At 38.7% G+C, this 16158-nt stretch overlaps 1 long non-coding RNA gene and 1 pseudogene across 1 annotated transcript in view; one reads left to right on the forward strand and one right to left on the reverse strand.

Moving 5' to 3' along the window:
• LOC111148263 overlaps positions 1-13513 on the reverse strand; it is a 28396-nt gene extending 14883 nt beyond the window's left edge. Inside the window, exon 1 of the long non-coding RNA XR_002640683.1 lies at positions 13359-13513. This is a non-coding gene — a long non-coding RNA (uncharacterized LOC111148263). The remainder of the gene's footprint in view (positions 1-13358) is intronic.
• LOC111148262 lies at positions 11255-12004 on the forward strand (annotated as a pseudogene).
• Positions 13514-16158: the final 2645 nt, after the last annotated feature.

The following is a 16158-nucleotide window of genomic DNA, read 5'->3' on the forward strand; positions in this document are numbered from 1 at the left end:
ATCAGGGTAATGCTGGCCTCTTAAAATGAATTTGATGTTTTCTCTCCTTTTCTATTTTTTAGAATAATTTGAGAAGAATAAGTATTAGCTCTTCTTTAAATGTTTGGTAGAATTCTCCTGTGAAGCCATTCAGTCCTAGACTTTGTTGGGAGATTTTTTATTACTGATTCAGTTTCTTTGTTGGTTATCAGTCTTTTCAAATTTTCTATTTTTTCCTGTTTCAGTTTAGCTAGTTCATATGTAAGAATATATCCACTTCTTCCAGATTGTCAATTTGTTGGCATATAGATTTTTATAATACTCTCTTATCCTTGTGGCCCGTTGATTATCCCATCAGAATCACACCCTGCTCATGTGATTATATCCCTTCTGACCTGACTCAATACAGCTGAAAGACCTCCTTCAAGAACTCATCTATCCCTAGAGCAACACTGAACTGTGTGCTCAGAGACACTCCGCCTCAGGAAGGCAGGTTCTCCTTACTGAATCACCTACTCAGGATCTCTCAGCTTCTCAGGTACACTGAAAAGTAGTTGTGAAATGATAGGTGACATTCTGCTGCTTAGTGTGTTTCCACACAAAGTTGCTCTTGATCATGTTGTCACTTCACATGAAAAGACTTAGATGGAGAATAAGTTGACTTTCGCTGTCCTCTCAGAAATGAACAAAGACACTCTCTGGGAGAGTAGGATCTTGAATTTTCAAACTTGACTGAGCAATATTTCACCTGGCTGCAAAGCTACCACATGCTACACACTCCCGATTGCCTTTAGACTTGCTAAATGCATTTATAGGCTGAGAACGAGCAGTAGGAAAAATGTGGTAGATGAAATAAAGTCTTTTTCACACCGCCCCTTTTATTATTGTGTTATAAAAACCCAGGCTCAAAATAGATTGAGGTAGATTTATCTTTTAATGAAAATCACCAGGAGGTTGGAAGTCAAATATTCTTATCTTTTTCTCCCTGTCTCCAGAGCAGGACTCATTCGCGGGGCTGACCTTGCACTACAGTCCCAGAGGGAGCTACAATGACATTGTGGACTGACTTCCCTCAGAAGAGACTTTGAAAAGAGACAATGGAGCTAGCATGCCTCCTTTTAGGATCCCTGGCCCGGGGTTGTGCCGGTCAGCTTTTCCCGAGAGCAAAGGGCGGAAAAGTTCAGGAGCCATTGTGTCCAGCAGAAAGGAGCGAGTTCTCAGGACACTGTTAGGGAGATGCCCTCAGCCGCTCCAGAGGCCTTTTGCGGCAGTTAGACGCTCCCGGGTGCACCTGAACTGCAGGTCGGAGGCTGGGCGGGTCCATCCCAGCGGGTTCTTTTCACACATTCCCGCTGTGGGGGGAACTGCCCTGCCTCCTTGCCGCCGCGCCTGCGGCTGGGTCGGTCTCCTGACTCCTTAACCGGGCAGCCTGAGAATGGTTTACCACTAGTCTTTTTTTGTTTGTTTGTTTTTCCTTTTTTTTTTGGGGGGGGGGGGTCCTTAGTTTTTCATCTTCCATAAACCGTTGGGGAAATAATGTTGTGTTTGTTTTTGTTTTCACTTCCCTGGCATGAATTTCAAAGTTCATCACAGAGAAGAGGTTGCGTGTTGGTGTTGGGAGAAATGAAAGTAGAGGTAATAAGAAAAAGTAGGCAAGAGAATGGCATTTAGAGGAAGAGTGATATCAGTCAGCATTTCAACAAGTATCTGTTAAAAAAAATCACTCCGGAGAAATACAGTAATGAGAATTTAATGTCAAAATGATTGTAATTTTATGCCTAAATATACTCAACATGACAAAGAATTCTCTTAATCTTAATTAGGGATAGGTGGGGGCATTTTAATTTTTTTCCCATAAACTGCATAGCTCCTGGAACTAATTGCCTTCTCAGAGCAATAGATAATAGAAAAACACGATTGTATCATATGTTCTGGAGAACATAAATAGCATCCCACTGATTTCTTAACACCCTGAACTGGAGCAGCATTTCAATCTAGCTGGTAGTAATTAAAATTCCATATATCTATCTATCTAAATGGAAGGTTTTATATTTTATGTAATTACTGTACAATCACCTTACTATGAATGAATTCTATGTGCAAATGGCAAAGCAAGCTTGAAGAACTGATTTGGTTAAGTAGCTTTAAATCTATTACTCCTGAATAAAATTCTCAATGAAATTGTATGCTGCTTAACAGTTTAAGGAGTTTTGTAAATTGGTGAAACAAATTTATCTTCTATATAGATATGATTGTCTGAGACTTGTCTAGTGTAGTAAAATCTACTCCTACCCTGCTCCTACCTTCTTTTTTTAATGAGTCACAGAACTCCTTGGCATCCAGCCAGGGATGGCTAAACAAACTTGATTAAATTTACTTTTATTTTTCACTTTTTAAAAATATTTGTTTATTTATTTGAGAGAGAGGGGGAGAGAGATCACATACAGGGGGAGGGGCAGACAGAGAGGGACTCTCCAGCAGTCTCCCTGCTGAGGGCAGAGCTCCACATGGGGCTGGGTCACAGGACCCTGAGATCATGACCTGAGCTGAAACCAAGAGTCAAATGCTCAACTGACTGAGGCACTCAGGCACCCTGCTAAGTTTAAGAAATTTTTTTTTAAAGATTTTATTTATTTATTTGAGAGAGAATGAATGAGAGAGAGCATGAGAGAGGAGAAGGTCAGAGGGAGAAGCAGACTCCCCAGGGAACTGGGAGCCCAATTTGGGACTCCATCCTGGAAGTCTGGGATCGTGACCTGAGCCCAAGGCAGTCACTCAACCAACTGAGCCACCCAGGCACCCCTGCTTAAGTTTAAACTCTTCTCCACTCACCTGAAATTGGCAGAGCATCCCTCAAACCCTACTAGAACCTTCCTAAAACTAACCATTGTGTTAAGAAAGAGGTTTCTTGGGGCGTAGGGGGAGTGAAAAAAATAAAAGATTTCATTTCATCCTCTTTAGTTTTCCCTAAGATACACTCCAACTTAAATTCAACTGGGCCATGAAAATTATGTTCATAACTGGATCTGATATTAGTTGAAAACATATGAAGGTCTTTTCCAGTGAAACTTAAAACCTAGGATAACAAATTAATAACAAAATTAAAATTAGAAAAAAAACGTAACCAAAACCATTAGTGTGGGCACAGGTTTTTATACATCTATAAATTGGTGTGAAGTGCACCTGTTCCCCAATCTGAGAAGCATACTCATGTTCTTCCCTGTAGTAGAAGGCCTATTTATTTGTTTACTTATTTTTATTCTTTTTAAATTCTTTAAAGATTTTATTTATTTGAAAGACAGTGAGATAGAGAGTAGATGAGTGGGGGGACAGGCAGAGGGAGAGGGAGATTCCCTGCTGAGCAGAGAGCCTAATGTGGGGCTCTATCCCAGGATCCCAGGATCATGACCTGAGCCAAAGGCAGGTGCTTAACCAACTGAGCCACTCAGATGCCCCTAGAAAGCCTATTTAAAAAAAAAGTTAGAAGTCTCTTATGTCTTAGATACACTTAGAAGTGCACATCTGATATTAAGAATGAAGAAAAGGGGCGCCTGGGTGGCTCAGTGGTTTAAGGCCTCTGCTTTCGGCTCAGGTCATGATCCCAGGATTCTGGGATCGAGCCCCACATCGGGCTCTCTGCTCAGCGGGGAGCCTGCTTCCTCCTCTCTCTCTCTCTCTGCCTGCTTCTCTGCCTACTTGTGATCTCTGTCTGTCAAATAAATAAATAAAATCTTAAAAAAAAAAAGAATGAAGAAAAAAATAGGTACTGCTAAAGTAAACAAACTTTAGTTTCTCTTATTTGCATAACAAAGTTTTGTAACTGAGAAAGACTATCTACTGTTTCTTGTTGTTTTGTTTAATAAAGTGTCCTATGATAAGCCAAATTTAGTAGTGTACCACAGGTTGTTGGAAACATTTGACTGAGAGGAGGCACTTTACAACTTTATATTAAAAGAGGGAACAAGTGAATGAATGGTAACTTGAATTAATTTATTATTATGGTATGAGAAATTTAGCAAAGTATGAAGGGTGAGCTCAACAGTTTAAAATTTGCAGCTTTAGATTTTTTTTTAAAGTATCCAATGTTACACTGCATTCCTATATGTAAAGTTATGAATTTTCATCACAGTAATGGGTTTGTTGAATCAGACATAAGATGTTTTCCCACTTCAGTCTCTTGTTCAGCAATCAAAATTATAGACCTGAATATTATGGTAACTCTAAATCTTCAAATATTTTAAAAATGTTGCTTCCCCTCAAAAACTATTTTTTTAGCATTCGTTAAGTGTCAGGCAGTTTTAAATGCTGAGAATAGAGAAGTGAATAATAGAAGCAAGACTTTCTGCCTTCCCAAAGCTAATATTCTACTAAAGGGAAGTAGACAGTACAAAGTAAGTAACATAATAGGTATCAGATAGTGATGAGTGTTGGGTGTAAAAAAATAAAGCAGGAAAGGGAGATAGGTATATATTTAATATAATGTAGTTAAGAAAACGCCCACTAAGAATGTGACTTTTGGGAAGAGAACAGAAGATGAAGAGGAAGTGAGCCATGGAGGTATCCACGGGTAGAGGGGACACTGGGGAGAGGGTTCAGCAGCACAAAGGGTCTGAGGCAGAAACATAAATGATATGGCAGAAAAATAGCACGGAAGCCACTGTGGCTGGAGTGACATGAAGGAGGGCAGTGGTAGTATGTGAGTGGTTCAGTGTTGCAGATCATGTAGGGGCCACTGTTAGGACCAGCTTTCTGTGTGAATGAACCAGGGAGGGGTGGGAATTTGCATGGCACGGATACATAAATTTTATTTTAGCATCAAAATTCATTTGAATGTTAATCCTTTGGAGCAAGAGTTCAAAACGAGGCTGATCCCCATGACTTCCACTTTCTCTCTGAGTCAGAAATGAGAATTTTATTGTTTTTTTTGTTTGTTTTTTGTTTTGTTTTGTTTTTTTGTCACATTATTGCCCCTATTGTCAAACTTCTAAGAGTATGAATATTTGATATAGGGCACTGGAATTAAAACAGCATAGATCAGGTTAAACTGGACCAGAAGGCCAAGATGTATTCCTCATACTAATGATCATCCTGAAAATCCCAAGATAGGCTCCTCAGTGAGGTGTCCTGATTGCAAGAGCAGAGGAAAGACAAGAGTGGGAGTCAATGCCCTTGAGTCCAGATTCTCCTCTCAGAGCTAGAGTTAAGGCTCAATCCCTGGTGTCTGAGTGTTCAGGAAAGTCTGGAGACCAACAGAAGGGAGCCCATGGTTGGCCGCAACACCTCAGAACAGGAAGATCAGCACTTCCTGCCCACTGAGCCTGGAGGTCTGGATATGAGAACAAGACATTGCCAGGGGTGCCTGTGTCCTGGGCCAGCTCCAAGGTTAATGTGGACACGTGGTTTTGTGCCTCAAAGGGAGTCCACAACACCTCCCCTTCAGATGAAAAGATAGGCGTTCTGTGTCCTTGCAGGTGGCTTGTAAGTTTTTGTTTTGTTTTGTTGTTGTTTTTTTTTTTAACTCATAATTGCAAATAAATGGGTTTAGATTTAAATACATGGTGAAGCATCTTCTGTCCTTTCAGATGCAAAGGACAGGTGTTTGTGGCCTGAAGATTTTGGCTAATGTTAGATTACTCAATAGGAAGATAGCCAGCCTGATGGGGACACAGTTTTGTTTTGTTTTGTTTTAAGAATTTGATAATTGATTTTAAAAAAGTATAAATCCATCTTAGTTACTTATTTTACTTTCTTCCAAATATTTTACTACCTAGTAGTGTTTCAGTTTTTGATTATATATGGAAACACATTTTATATTTTTAGGGTTAAGTTCTCTGCCTAGCTAGAGCTAACTTATGTTTCTTTCTCAAGCTGGAAAGATGTTCATTGTGGACAACCTGGTGATATTAATACATTATGCTATCACCAAGATATTTTGAGATCCTGCTGATGAAAATTTGGGGTTGTAGTAATTTGTGGAATAAGAACAAGTTAATGCAGCATGAAGGAAATAGTTAAGCAACTTATCTTGAGAATACAAATGAGTCAGAAAGGATCTGGTCAATCCTAATTGATGGCTAATAATTAACTCATTTGCACACCACTAGTACACTTATCGTTTATTAAATGTCAACACTACATTGAGAAGATAATTTAAAACTCCAAGAATTTTTAATCATTCATTACCATCTTTTTGTAGAATCAAATACCTCCTTAATTGTAAGACTCTCTATTATTTTAGCTGAAATTAAAACAAAACAAAGCAAATCTTCCAAATAATCTATAAATAAGAAGGACATTAAGCAGCACTCTGCCTTTAGACTTGTTAGAATATTAAAATATGTGTGCCTTGGAATCAACTAAATATAGTAGTTAAATAATTCATCTAACTAAAGGAATCACAGACCTACTAGGTGTCAGCTACTATGAGAGGCACTCTAGTTCTAACAAAACTGATACAATATAATCTCTGTCCCCCAGCTGTCAACACTTTTACAAAATAGAAAGAAAATTAAATAAGTAATAATAATAGAGTTTGGACAGTACTTTGATATGGGAAATACAAACTGATGTTTGAGCTGAGACCCAAATGATCAACAGATGCTAGCCAGCTAATATGTAGTGGGTGTCTGGAAAGGTCTTCTAGCTAAAAGGATTGGCCAGAGGAAATGGAGAAATGATGGTGCTAAAAAAAAAAAAAATAATATGGCTAGAACATATGGTTTGGTTCATAAAATTTAAGTGTCAACAAATGCGATTCAAGAAACAAGAGGATTCAAGTTCCTGAAGGGTTGATAAGCCAAGAGTAATAGAAAACTGTGCTGAGATCTATAATAGCTATCATTTAATACAGTCAGGGTCCTAGTCACCCTGAGTGCATCTTCTTTTTGAAATACCCTGTTTCCTCTGAAGTGCAATGGAATTAAATGTTTGTTGTAAGGAAAATGTTTACCTGGAGGAGCAACCTGTAATTAACAGAACATTTTGAGTTGAGACAGACAGGTATGCACATAGAATACATCTTGAGACATGCAGAGAAGCTTCAGCTTTGCATCTGGAAAGCTGGAGGAAGGATGCTGTCTGAAAATCATTCTTTCATCTGAATATTCCAACAGTCAGAATTTTAAAATTTACATTCATGCAACAGAATACTAAATAGTAGTGAAAATGAATCAGAGTGCTATATACATCAAGATCAGTACCAGCTCTACATATACTAAGAGAAAAATCCAGTGGTAAGGTGATACATAAAGTATGAGTCTACTTTTATTAAGTTTAAGCCATGTATAATAAATTATATATTATTTAATGACATAAACACGTGTTAAAACTATCATGGAAAATCAAAGTTTCTAGATTCTGTTTTGTCATAAACACACATTAATATATATGTGAAAGTTTGTATAATTTGTTATAAGAAAATAGGGGTTTTTCTTACTATATTTCCAATATCAAGTACCTTCAGCATATAGTGTATTACAAACCCTCACCATTTAAATTATTTCCACCAATTATCACATCTTAGCATATCTAAGTGTCAAACTCCACGAGGGTATTATTACTTTCTCCAGTTAACAGATAATTTGAAAATTAGAGATTTCAGAGCAAATAAGTGAGAGAGTCAGGGTTAAATCAGGCCTTTTTGTCTGTAGCCCTGAGGTCCTTTCTCCGTAGACATAACCTGATCGACTGTGAAAATTCCCCCACAACCTATTGAAGTAGGATGGTCTTGAACCGTGCTGTCCATGTCAATAGTCATTATGTAGCCTTATGTTGCTATTGAACACTTTAAAAGCTACAAATTCAATATTTGGGGAGGTGGCAATCTATGTGTCCCTGATTTTTTTTTTTCCCAAACATGGCCCTGATTTTTTTTTTTTTTTATTTGACAGACAGAGATCACAAGTAGGCAGAGAAGCAGGCAGAGAGAGAGGAGGAAGCAGGCTCCCCGCTGAGCAGAGAGCCCGATGCAGGGCTCCATCCCAGGACCCTGAGACCATGACCTGAGCTGAAGGCAGAGGCTTTAACCCACTGAGCCACCCAGGCACCCCAACGTGGCCCTGATTTTGATAAAACAAGCTTCCTTGGATGAGCATTTTACCTTCTTTGGAGCTGGGCTATTTAGATGATTAAGTTTTGGACCTAGTCCTCAGCTTTTTCTTTTTTCCCCTCCTCAGAGGAAGAATATGTCTATGTGAACTCCCCGAGTCCCTTTCTCTATCTTTTCAATCACTTGTTAATTAGTAGTAGCTATTTATTATATTTTTCTAGAGCATCAGTTACAGTGTTTAACAATAGTCATTCGATCCCGTTGTCCTTAAAATTGCTATTTCCCCTCTATTTCCAGTATATTATCTAATGCCCTGAATGATCCAGGATAGGGCCTAAGTCAATACCCTAGTGTGTAATAGGGTACACATGTAAGTTATACAAATAGGTGATGCGCAATTCCATATCAGTTACTTCTGCTGAACCATTGTTTATCCTCAGCTCACATCTATGGCCTCTAAGGAGGTTCCCTAGGACTAAGTTGCCAGAGGGAAAATTCATATCTAAGACTCAGATAATTCAGCTTTAGTTAATTCTGAAAATGTGTACCTGACTGTACTTCAGCACAATCCAAGTGTGGTCCTACAGGACAGTGATAAGAGGAAGCCCTCCCAGTGAGTAGAGTTGGGAGTAATATGCTTGGTCATTTATTCTGAATCAAAGTGACACATGATTTGACTCATTGAATAGGGACCCAGACAGGCAAAGATTGGAACATAGGAAAAAAGAGAAAGTCTGGAGTCTTACATTCAGATGGATTTGGGATAAAATTTGTAGATTATTGTTTGTCTTATATTAATAGTTGACAGAGACAAAAAGCCTGTGTCACTAGGTGGACAAGATGGGCCATCCTGCTGATGAGCATCAGTCCACTTCTCAGCCAGTGCGGTGTTTGCACAATGGGCCCATGAGCAAGTTATCCATGGTGGCTGAGATGGAACTATGCATGGGCCCGACAGTGTGGGTTCCTTCCCACTAAGACTGATAAGCTATTGCCGTTGCTAAATGTATAACCTGTCAATGGCAACAACCAGTGTGGGTGTTAAATACGGTACTAACTCAAGTTGAACAATTTGGAGGCATGTTGAAATGATACAAGGTGGAATTTTTGGACCCTTTCGAATTAGACCCTTTCAATTCTAGAGCAGACAACAATTTAAACTTACCAGAATCAACATAATTCTCTATATGGATTTGCTTTCTTACATTCAGTACTTCACCAACCTTATATTATCCAGGGTCTTAAAAAATCCCTAATTCATTAGAATGGGATCATCAAGGTTTCCTTAGACTAAAAAGACAATCTTATGGCAAACAACGTGAGGCAGTGCATAAATTACCGTTACCATGGAATCGACTTGTTTCACTCTACACCCTATCACCACAAAGTGTTAACCTAATGTGATAATAGGATAACCTCTTAACTGCTCAATAAAATGACAACTCAGAGCCAGGACACCAAGCAGTTCTGGTATACTGTCTTTTAAGATGTGTGATCTCCTTTAAACTAATGGCCAGTATATGGTGCTGTGTCCCAAATATCTAGAATGCCAGTCCTGTAATCAAGTGATAAAAGTACCATTGGCTCTTTTTCTCATACTTCTGTCAATTCATTTTAGAAATTCTTGTTTTTGGTATTCACAATTCAAATTCCATTAGATAATAAGTCTTGATTTCTAATGGGGGAATGTTTTTTTCCAGTGGACTCAATAAAGATCCCAGTAAACTTGAAGGTAGCAATGAGCTAATAGACAAAGAAAGGAGTTATCATACTGGCAGGAGTAACTGACACAGATCATGACAGAGTTGGTGCTATATAATGAGGAAAAAGGAAACTGTTTCTGGGACCCAGCAGATTCACTGGATATCTCTTGTTGCTTCAGTGCCCAGACATAAATCTGAATGGAAAATTGCAGCAATCCAGGAGAAGTCAACTATGTGCCCAGATTCAGGTCACCTCTCATACAAGAAACCCACACTAGCAGAAGTAAGGGAACTCTGAGAAAGGAGATGATGAATATCAATTACGACTTGGAATAATTTACAGATGCTTGGACTATAGTTGCCAAACTAATCGTTTACAGGCGTCTGACAATTTAGAGAGTTGGTTATGCACTGGAATTAATAGAAGGTACCAGCCTATGCAAGTGGTATGCTAGGAGGACTATATTAAATACCTTGTGCACTACCTCATTTCTTCTCCACTTCATGACTCATTCTAGTCATTGACTTAGCAAACAATATTGTGTAGACTGTGCCTAGTATCAAGCATGCATTGCTTTTGCATACTACTTGAGTGTTTTTCTGGCACATGCTTTAGGTCATCTTTGGGAGCTAGCTAAGAATTCACATGTACAATCCACAAGTTGAAGAAGTTTATCACTCATGGAGAAACTCTCAATGGAGGGTTGGGTCTGATGGGTAATTGCTTCTTCTATAGTCCTTGAATCTGGAGATCCTTATGATAAATTTCTTCAGATAGTCCAGGTGGGACTGAGCACTCAGTCACCACAGAAACCATCAATTTGAAAACATATCTTTTATATAGGCTTTCTCTTCTTTCCTGTTACACTCCTCCTATGTGTTAGTCCCTTCAATCTGCAGTAACAAAATATAATTGACAAGGGGGCTAATGAACAACTGTCATTTCTCACAGTTCTGGAAGGTGAGATGTCCAAGAATCAAGCTCCAGCAGATTTGGTGTCTGCTGAGGACCTGGTTCCTGGTTCAAAGACAGCCATCTTCTTGCCATGTCTTCACGTGGTATAGAAGATCAGGGAGCATTCTTGGATTCTTCTTCTGTGAGGACATTCATCCCATTCATGATGGCTCCACCCTCATGACCTAATCACCTCCCAAAGTCCCCACTTCCAAATATCACCATTTGAGGATTAGGTTTCAACATATGAATTTTGGAGGGACACAGACATTCAGTTTATGGCACCTGGTTCCTCACTTCTACTCCCTGGGAGCATTTGACCAATACACTATCTGCATTAAAACCCCCTTGAGCTGTTTATTAAAGGGAACCTATACTATGAATATGACAGGAATATGCATATTTTGTCTCTGAATAAATTCCTTAAATTATTATTCCCATATACCTGTACATCTGCCAAGTTTACAAACATCAGAGTGGGTATGATCTCTAGAGGTGTAGAGAGAGAAGAAAACTGAAGAGAGCTCTGCCACCATCACCTCCAATGCCAAGGCTGGAAGTGCTGCAACCATGGCACCTTACAGGATTGTCTCCTTGCCTGTTGGAGAGCGACGTAAGGCCATAAGCATGCTGCTGGCTGACCAGGGCCAGAACTGGAAGAAGAGGTGGTGACCAACAAGACCTGCCTGCAGGGCTCACTCAAGCCCTCCTGTCTACCAGGGAAGTTTTCTGAGTTCCAGGACGGAGACCTTAACCCTGTACCAGTCCAATGCCATCCTGCAATACCTGGGCTACTATCTTGGGCTTGGTGGGAAGGACCAAAGGGAGGCCACCTTGGTGGACGTGGTGAATGGCTCCGTGGAGGATCTCTGTTGCAAATACCTCGTCTTTATCTATGCCAACCCCACGGCAGTCAAGGAGGGGTTTATGAAGGCACGACTGGGGTACCTGAAGTCTTTTGAGCTCCTGCTGTCCTAGGACCAGGGAGGGGCAGGTCTTCATCATAGGCAACTGGATCTCCTTCTTGGACTACACATTGCTGAACTTGCTGCTGATTCACCAGGTCCTAGAACCCCACTGCCTGGACTCCTTCCCCCTGCTCTCTGCCTATGTGGTGTGCCTCAGCCTTGTGCAGGAGCTCAAGTCCTTCCTGGCCTCCCCCTAGCATGTGAAGATCCCTATCAACCACACCAGGAAGCAGTGAGAGCATTGTCATTCTCTGCAGGAGGTGGGGCCCCACACATCTTCCTTTCTCCAGGACCAATAAAGTTCCCAAGCACGGAAATAAAGAAGAAGGAGAAGACTGAAGAAAAATCCTCAGAAATACATTTTAAATAAGGACACGAAAGCACAAGCCCACAGAGGAAAGTGAGGGTATGGTCACTGAATGAGAATATTAGAAGGCTCACATTCTATATTTTGGAAAGTTTGGGCAGGTGGATTTTCAAATTCTGGAACCATCCCAAAATCAAACTTTAAAGTCATGATGATTTGGAAGCATTTGTCAAAGTGAAAGAAATAAGTCATTGTTCAAAGTCATTACTTGGAGGCAAGTAAAGGACTTTTTTTTTTATGGTAGATTCCATCAAGCTGGAAACAAAGTAAATATTAACACAGAGATATTTGGAAGTGGAGTGTCTTATACAATGGATAATTTCAGTAAGTCTGCACTTACCTGGCCTTGGTAGGTGTTTGGTTTAGGGTAGACTTCAGTTTTGTTTAAACTTGTAATTCAACAATGATACTATACTGGTCAGGAGTGGGAGTGGAAATTACCTAATTTCCATAAGCAGTTTTTTAGGGTAATGGTTACTAACACACACACATACACACACACACACTCACACTGAGAAGGGCAGCTGGTTTCTGTTCTTTAGTCCTTTGTTAGTGGACTATTGCTTGTCTTGATTTTACTGCCTGACTACAAATCATGCTCAAAGTAGCCTGTGTCCTTTGCCTTGCCCCTTTGTGCTCTCTGAACTCTCTGGGCACTCCAGAGATAGAATACTTGTTACCAAAGGATATGATTTCTTATTCTCTTGTATGTCTCTTCCAGGTAAACCTCACGTTTAGTAGAATGCCTTGTAAGTAGTATTACTTTGTAAAAGTAGTTTATAAAGTATTTCTGATTTTACATGCCATCAGGATTTGCAAATGCATATATATGAAATGAGTTTATAAACTCACATAAGAAAAATATACCATCAGCGTCTATAAAATTAAATAAAATTACCCTATAAGTGAATGTCTAGTATATTGTTAAAAAGCAGGACTAAGAACTATGAGTAGACACAATTATTACAACAACCCACAAGATTACAATGACCACAGAAAAACTGAAAATACTTATTTTTCTTTCACTAAGTCTATGCTTTACCTTTGAAGAGCTCAGCAAATAAAGACATAAAGTAAAATAAAGACCTGAAATAAAGACTAAATAAAGTCTAAATAAATAATAAAGACTAAAATAAAGATAAATAAAGACATAAAGTAAAATAAAGCCAAATAAAAATTTGGCTTATTAACAGAGACTTCAGAAACATTTCTCCATATATGTACATGTTAAATACCAAACAGCTGGGCTTGGATCTACCCTGTTATTGTTCTAGATCTGAAAAACAAATGATCTATTTGAACACAATGACCTTATGCCCAATCATGGAGATCAACTCACATGGAATCCACAGCAGAACAACTCCAGTGTAGTGATCTTTCTTGGAAAACATCTGCTACCAGCTGAGTGTGTTTACATTTTGACAGCCCTGGCAAATGTGCTCATATACGGCCCATCTGTGTGGTGTTAGGAGGCTAGAGGTGAGGAAGTTGGTCTGGACAGACCGTTGGGAGAGAGCTTATTATGGTACACAGAGTTGTTCTAGAAAATGCAAATTAGCACCTCATAGCATTTTTTTTTCTTCCTGTGCTATTAATGCCTTATAGCAAACTGATTTGTTTGCATTGCCCAGAATGAGCAATAAAGTTATGTTTGGGACTGCTTTTTAACATGTAGCCATGGTCTGATTAATATTTTAGAAAAAAAATAATTGTTATTATAAAAATTAATATAGAGAATAAATAAATATATCAGTTTAAAATATTTTTCATATTTGAAAATGTTATTAAGATAATATTTTGGTCTATGGGGAAAAAAACACTGAATAAATGAAGTATTTATTTCTACCTGAAGCTTTTACATGTTCTATTCTCTGCATTGTTTGTTACATTCTGAAGTATTATTCAAAGTGTGTTGTGAGGAACATAATTTCACACTTCATAGTAGTTACATACAAAATTACCTATGTCTTTCTAAAAATTATTTTTATTAACATATAATGTATTATTTGCCCCAGGGGTACAGGTCTGTGAATCCCCAGGTTTATACACTTCACAGCACTCACCATATCACATACCCTCCCCAGTGTCCATCACCGAACCACCCTCTTCCTCCCCCCCCCCCCCCGCCTCCCTCAGTTTATTTTGTGAGATTAAGAGTCTTATGGTTTGTCTCCCTCCCGATCCCATCTTGTTTCATTTTTCCCTTCCCTACCCCCTCAAGCCCCCACCCTGCCTCTAAAAGAAACTTCTTTATTGTAAGATTTCTCAGATGTTTTAATATGTTGGTGTATTTTCAGAATATCCAAGGAAGAGATATACAGAATTCTCATTCAATGAGCATATTTTTGTGGAACATATCCCGGACTAATATTCTCTTGTGTTTACTTGAGAAATTTTACTTTGGTGATTGAGTCAGAAATCAGCAATCTGGAAGGAAAAAAGTTAAAAAAAAAAGAAAAAAATAGATTCGTATTAGCATTTACTTATTTCACATAATTCATTTATAGAGATTCCAGGAATTAGGCAACTAAGTGACTAAGATATATCTTAGTTTGATATATTATGAAACAATAATTTTATTCTTATATCCAAGATTTTTTTTTCTTTCAAAGGCTCATGCATGATGAAACTAGTTTATAGGACAGATCATTAAGATGCTCTGTTAATTTGGATATTAGCTTATTCCCATTCTCATAAAGAGAAAGAAACTAGTGAAAAATGTTCTAAAAACACGTAAAATGCATGAACTTCCACCTTGAGATAGTTAAGTAGTTACTAAAAGAGATGAATGAAACACCCAAATTCAATCATGTTTGTTTAGGAATCTCACAGTTAAGAGTTTTAAATAACTGTAATGTAATAGATTTTGTGATACACAGTCAGAGTCTAACATAAGAGTAATGAAAACGTGCTTGAAAAAAATGAGGAAACAAGCTGGAGTGAGAATTGGTAGGGTTTATGCCTGGAAGGCACAGATCTTCTTGTCATTAGAGACGTTTGCTCTATTTGAAGACAGGGATAGCTTGTTAGATGGTCCCAAAGTCCAAGTTATATACTCCTCCTAAATACCTGCCTATACTTTTGAGCTTTGCTCATTAAATAATTTTTTTTTCAAGTTTTTAATTGAATTCTAGTTAGTTAACATATAGTGTAATATTGGTTTTAGGACTAGAATTCAGTGATTCATCAGTAAGATACAATATCCAGTGCTCCACACAAGTGCCCTCCTGAATACCCCCCACCCATCTAGCCCATCCCCACCTACTCCCCTGGGGTAATCCTCAGTTTGTTCTCTATCATTCAGTTTCTTAAGGTTTGTTTCCCTCTCTCCTTTATTCCACTTCTCATATGTTCATCTGTTTTGCTGCTTAAATTCTACGTATGTGTGAAATCATATGGCATTTGTCTTTCTCTCACTTGTTTCACTTAGCATTGTGCTCATTAAATAATACTGTTTGCAAACTTAGTTTTGCAGGGAACCTCTTGTCAGTTAAAAAGACGTGGCATCAAAATGTTACGGGAAGGTGGGCACTGAAGTCACATTGGCTGGATTCAATAATGGTTCTTTTACTTCTGAACTGTGTTACCCTTAGCAAGTCACATAACCTCTCAATCTCATCTGAAAACTGAGGTAGTGCCATATCCATTGCACAGGTTCATGCTGAGTTCTGATTTTATCCGAAGAATCAACAGGGATTACCGATTGTATATGGATCCTTGAAAATAAAAGGTAATTATGTAAATACAACTAAGATCTATTGTCATTAAACATTGTTAATGGTTCACTCTTGGTCTCTAGCTAATACTCAAAAATTTCAGAACACTAAAAGTGACCTCATGAAAACATTAGTTTCTGGAGAAAACAGCGCAGTCTGAAAATGTAGATTTGGCAGTTAGATGAAGTCGTGGAAGAAGACTGAGATATGCAGGTTTTCGGAATCACCTCCTGGAATGTGAACTGCAAACAGTAGTAAGTGGACGTAACAGCAGCTGAAATCACAAGTCGAGGGCTACCACAAGAATGTGCGGTGTGTGAGGAGCCATGGACCTCTCCAACCATGAAACCAGATTGACCCGCTGACAGCAGGATAAATTGGATGTAAATGTAATTGGTGTAACACTCCATTCCCTGAACCAGA

This window comes from Enhydra lutris, unplaced genomic scaffold (genome assembly GCF_002288905.1).
Source record: "Enhydra lutris kenyoni isolate GAN:26980312 unplaced genomic scaffold, ASM228890v2 scaffoldscaffold19, whole genome shotgun sequence".
In the NCBI taxonomy this organism is placed as follows: Eukaryota; Metazoa; Chordata; class Mammalia; order Carnivora; family Mustelidae; genus Enhydra; species Enhydra lutris.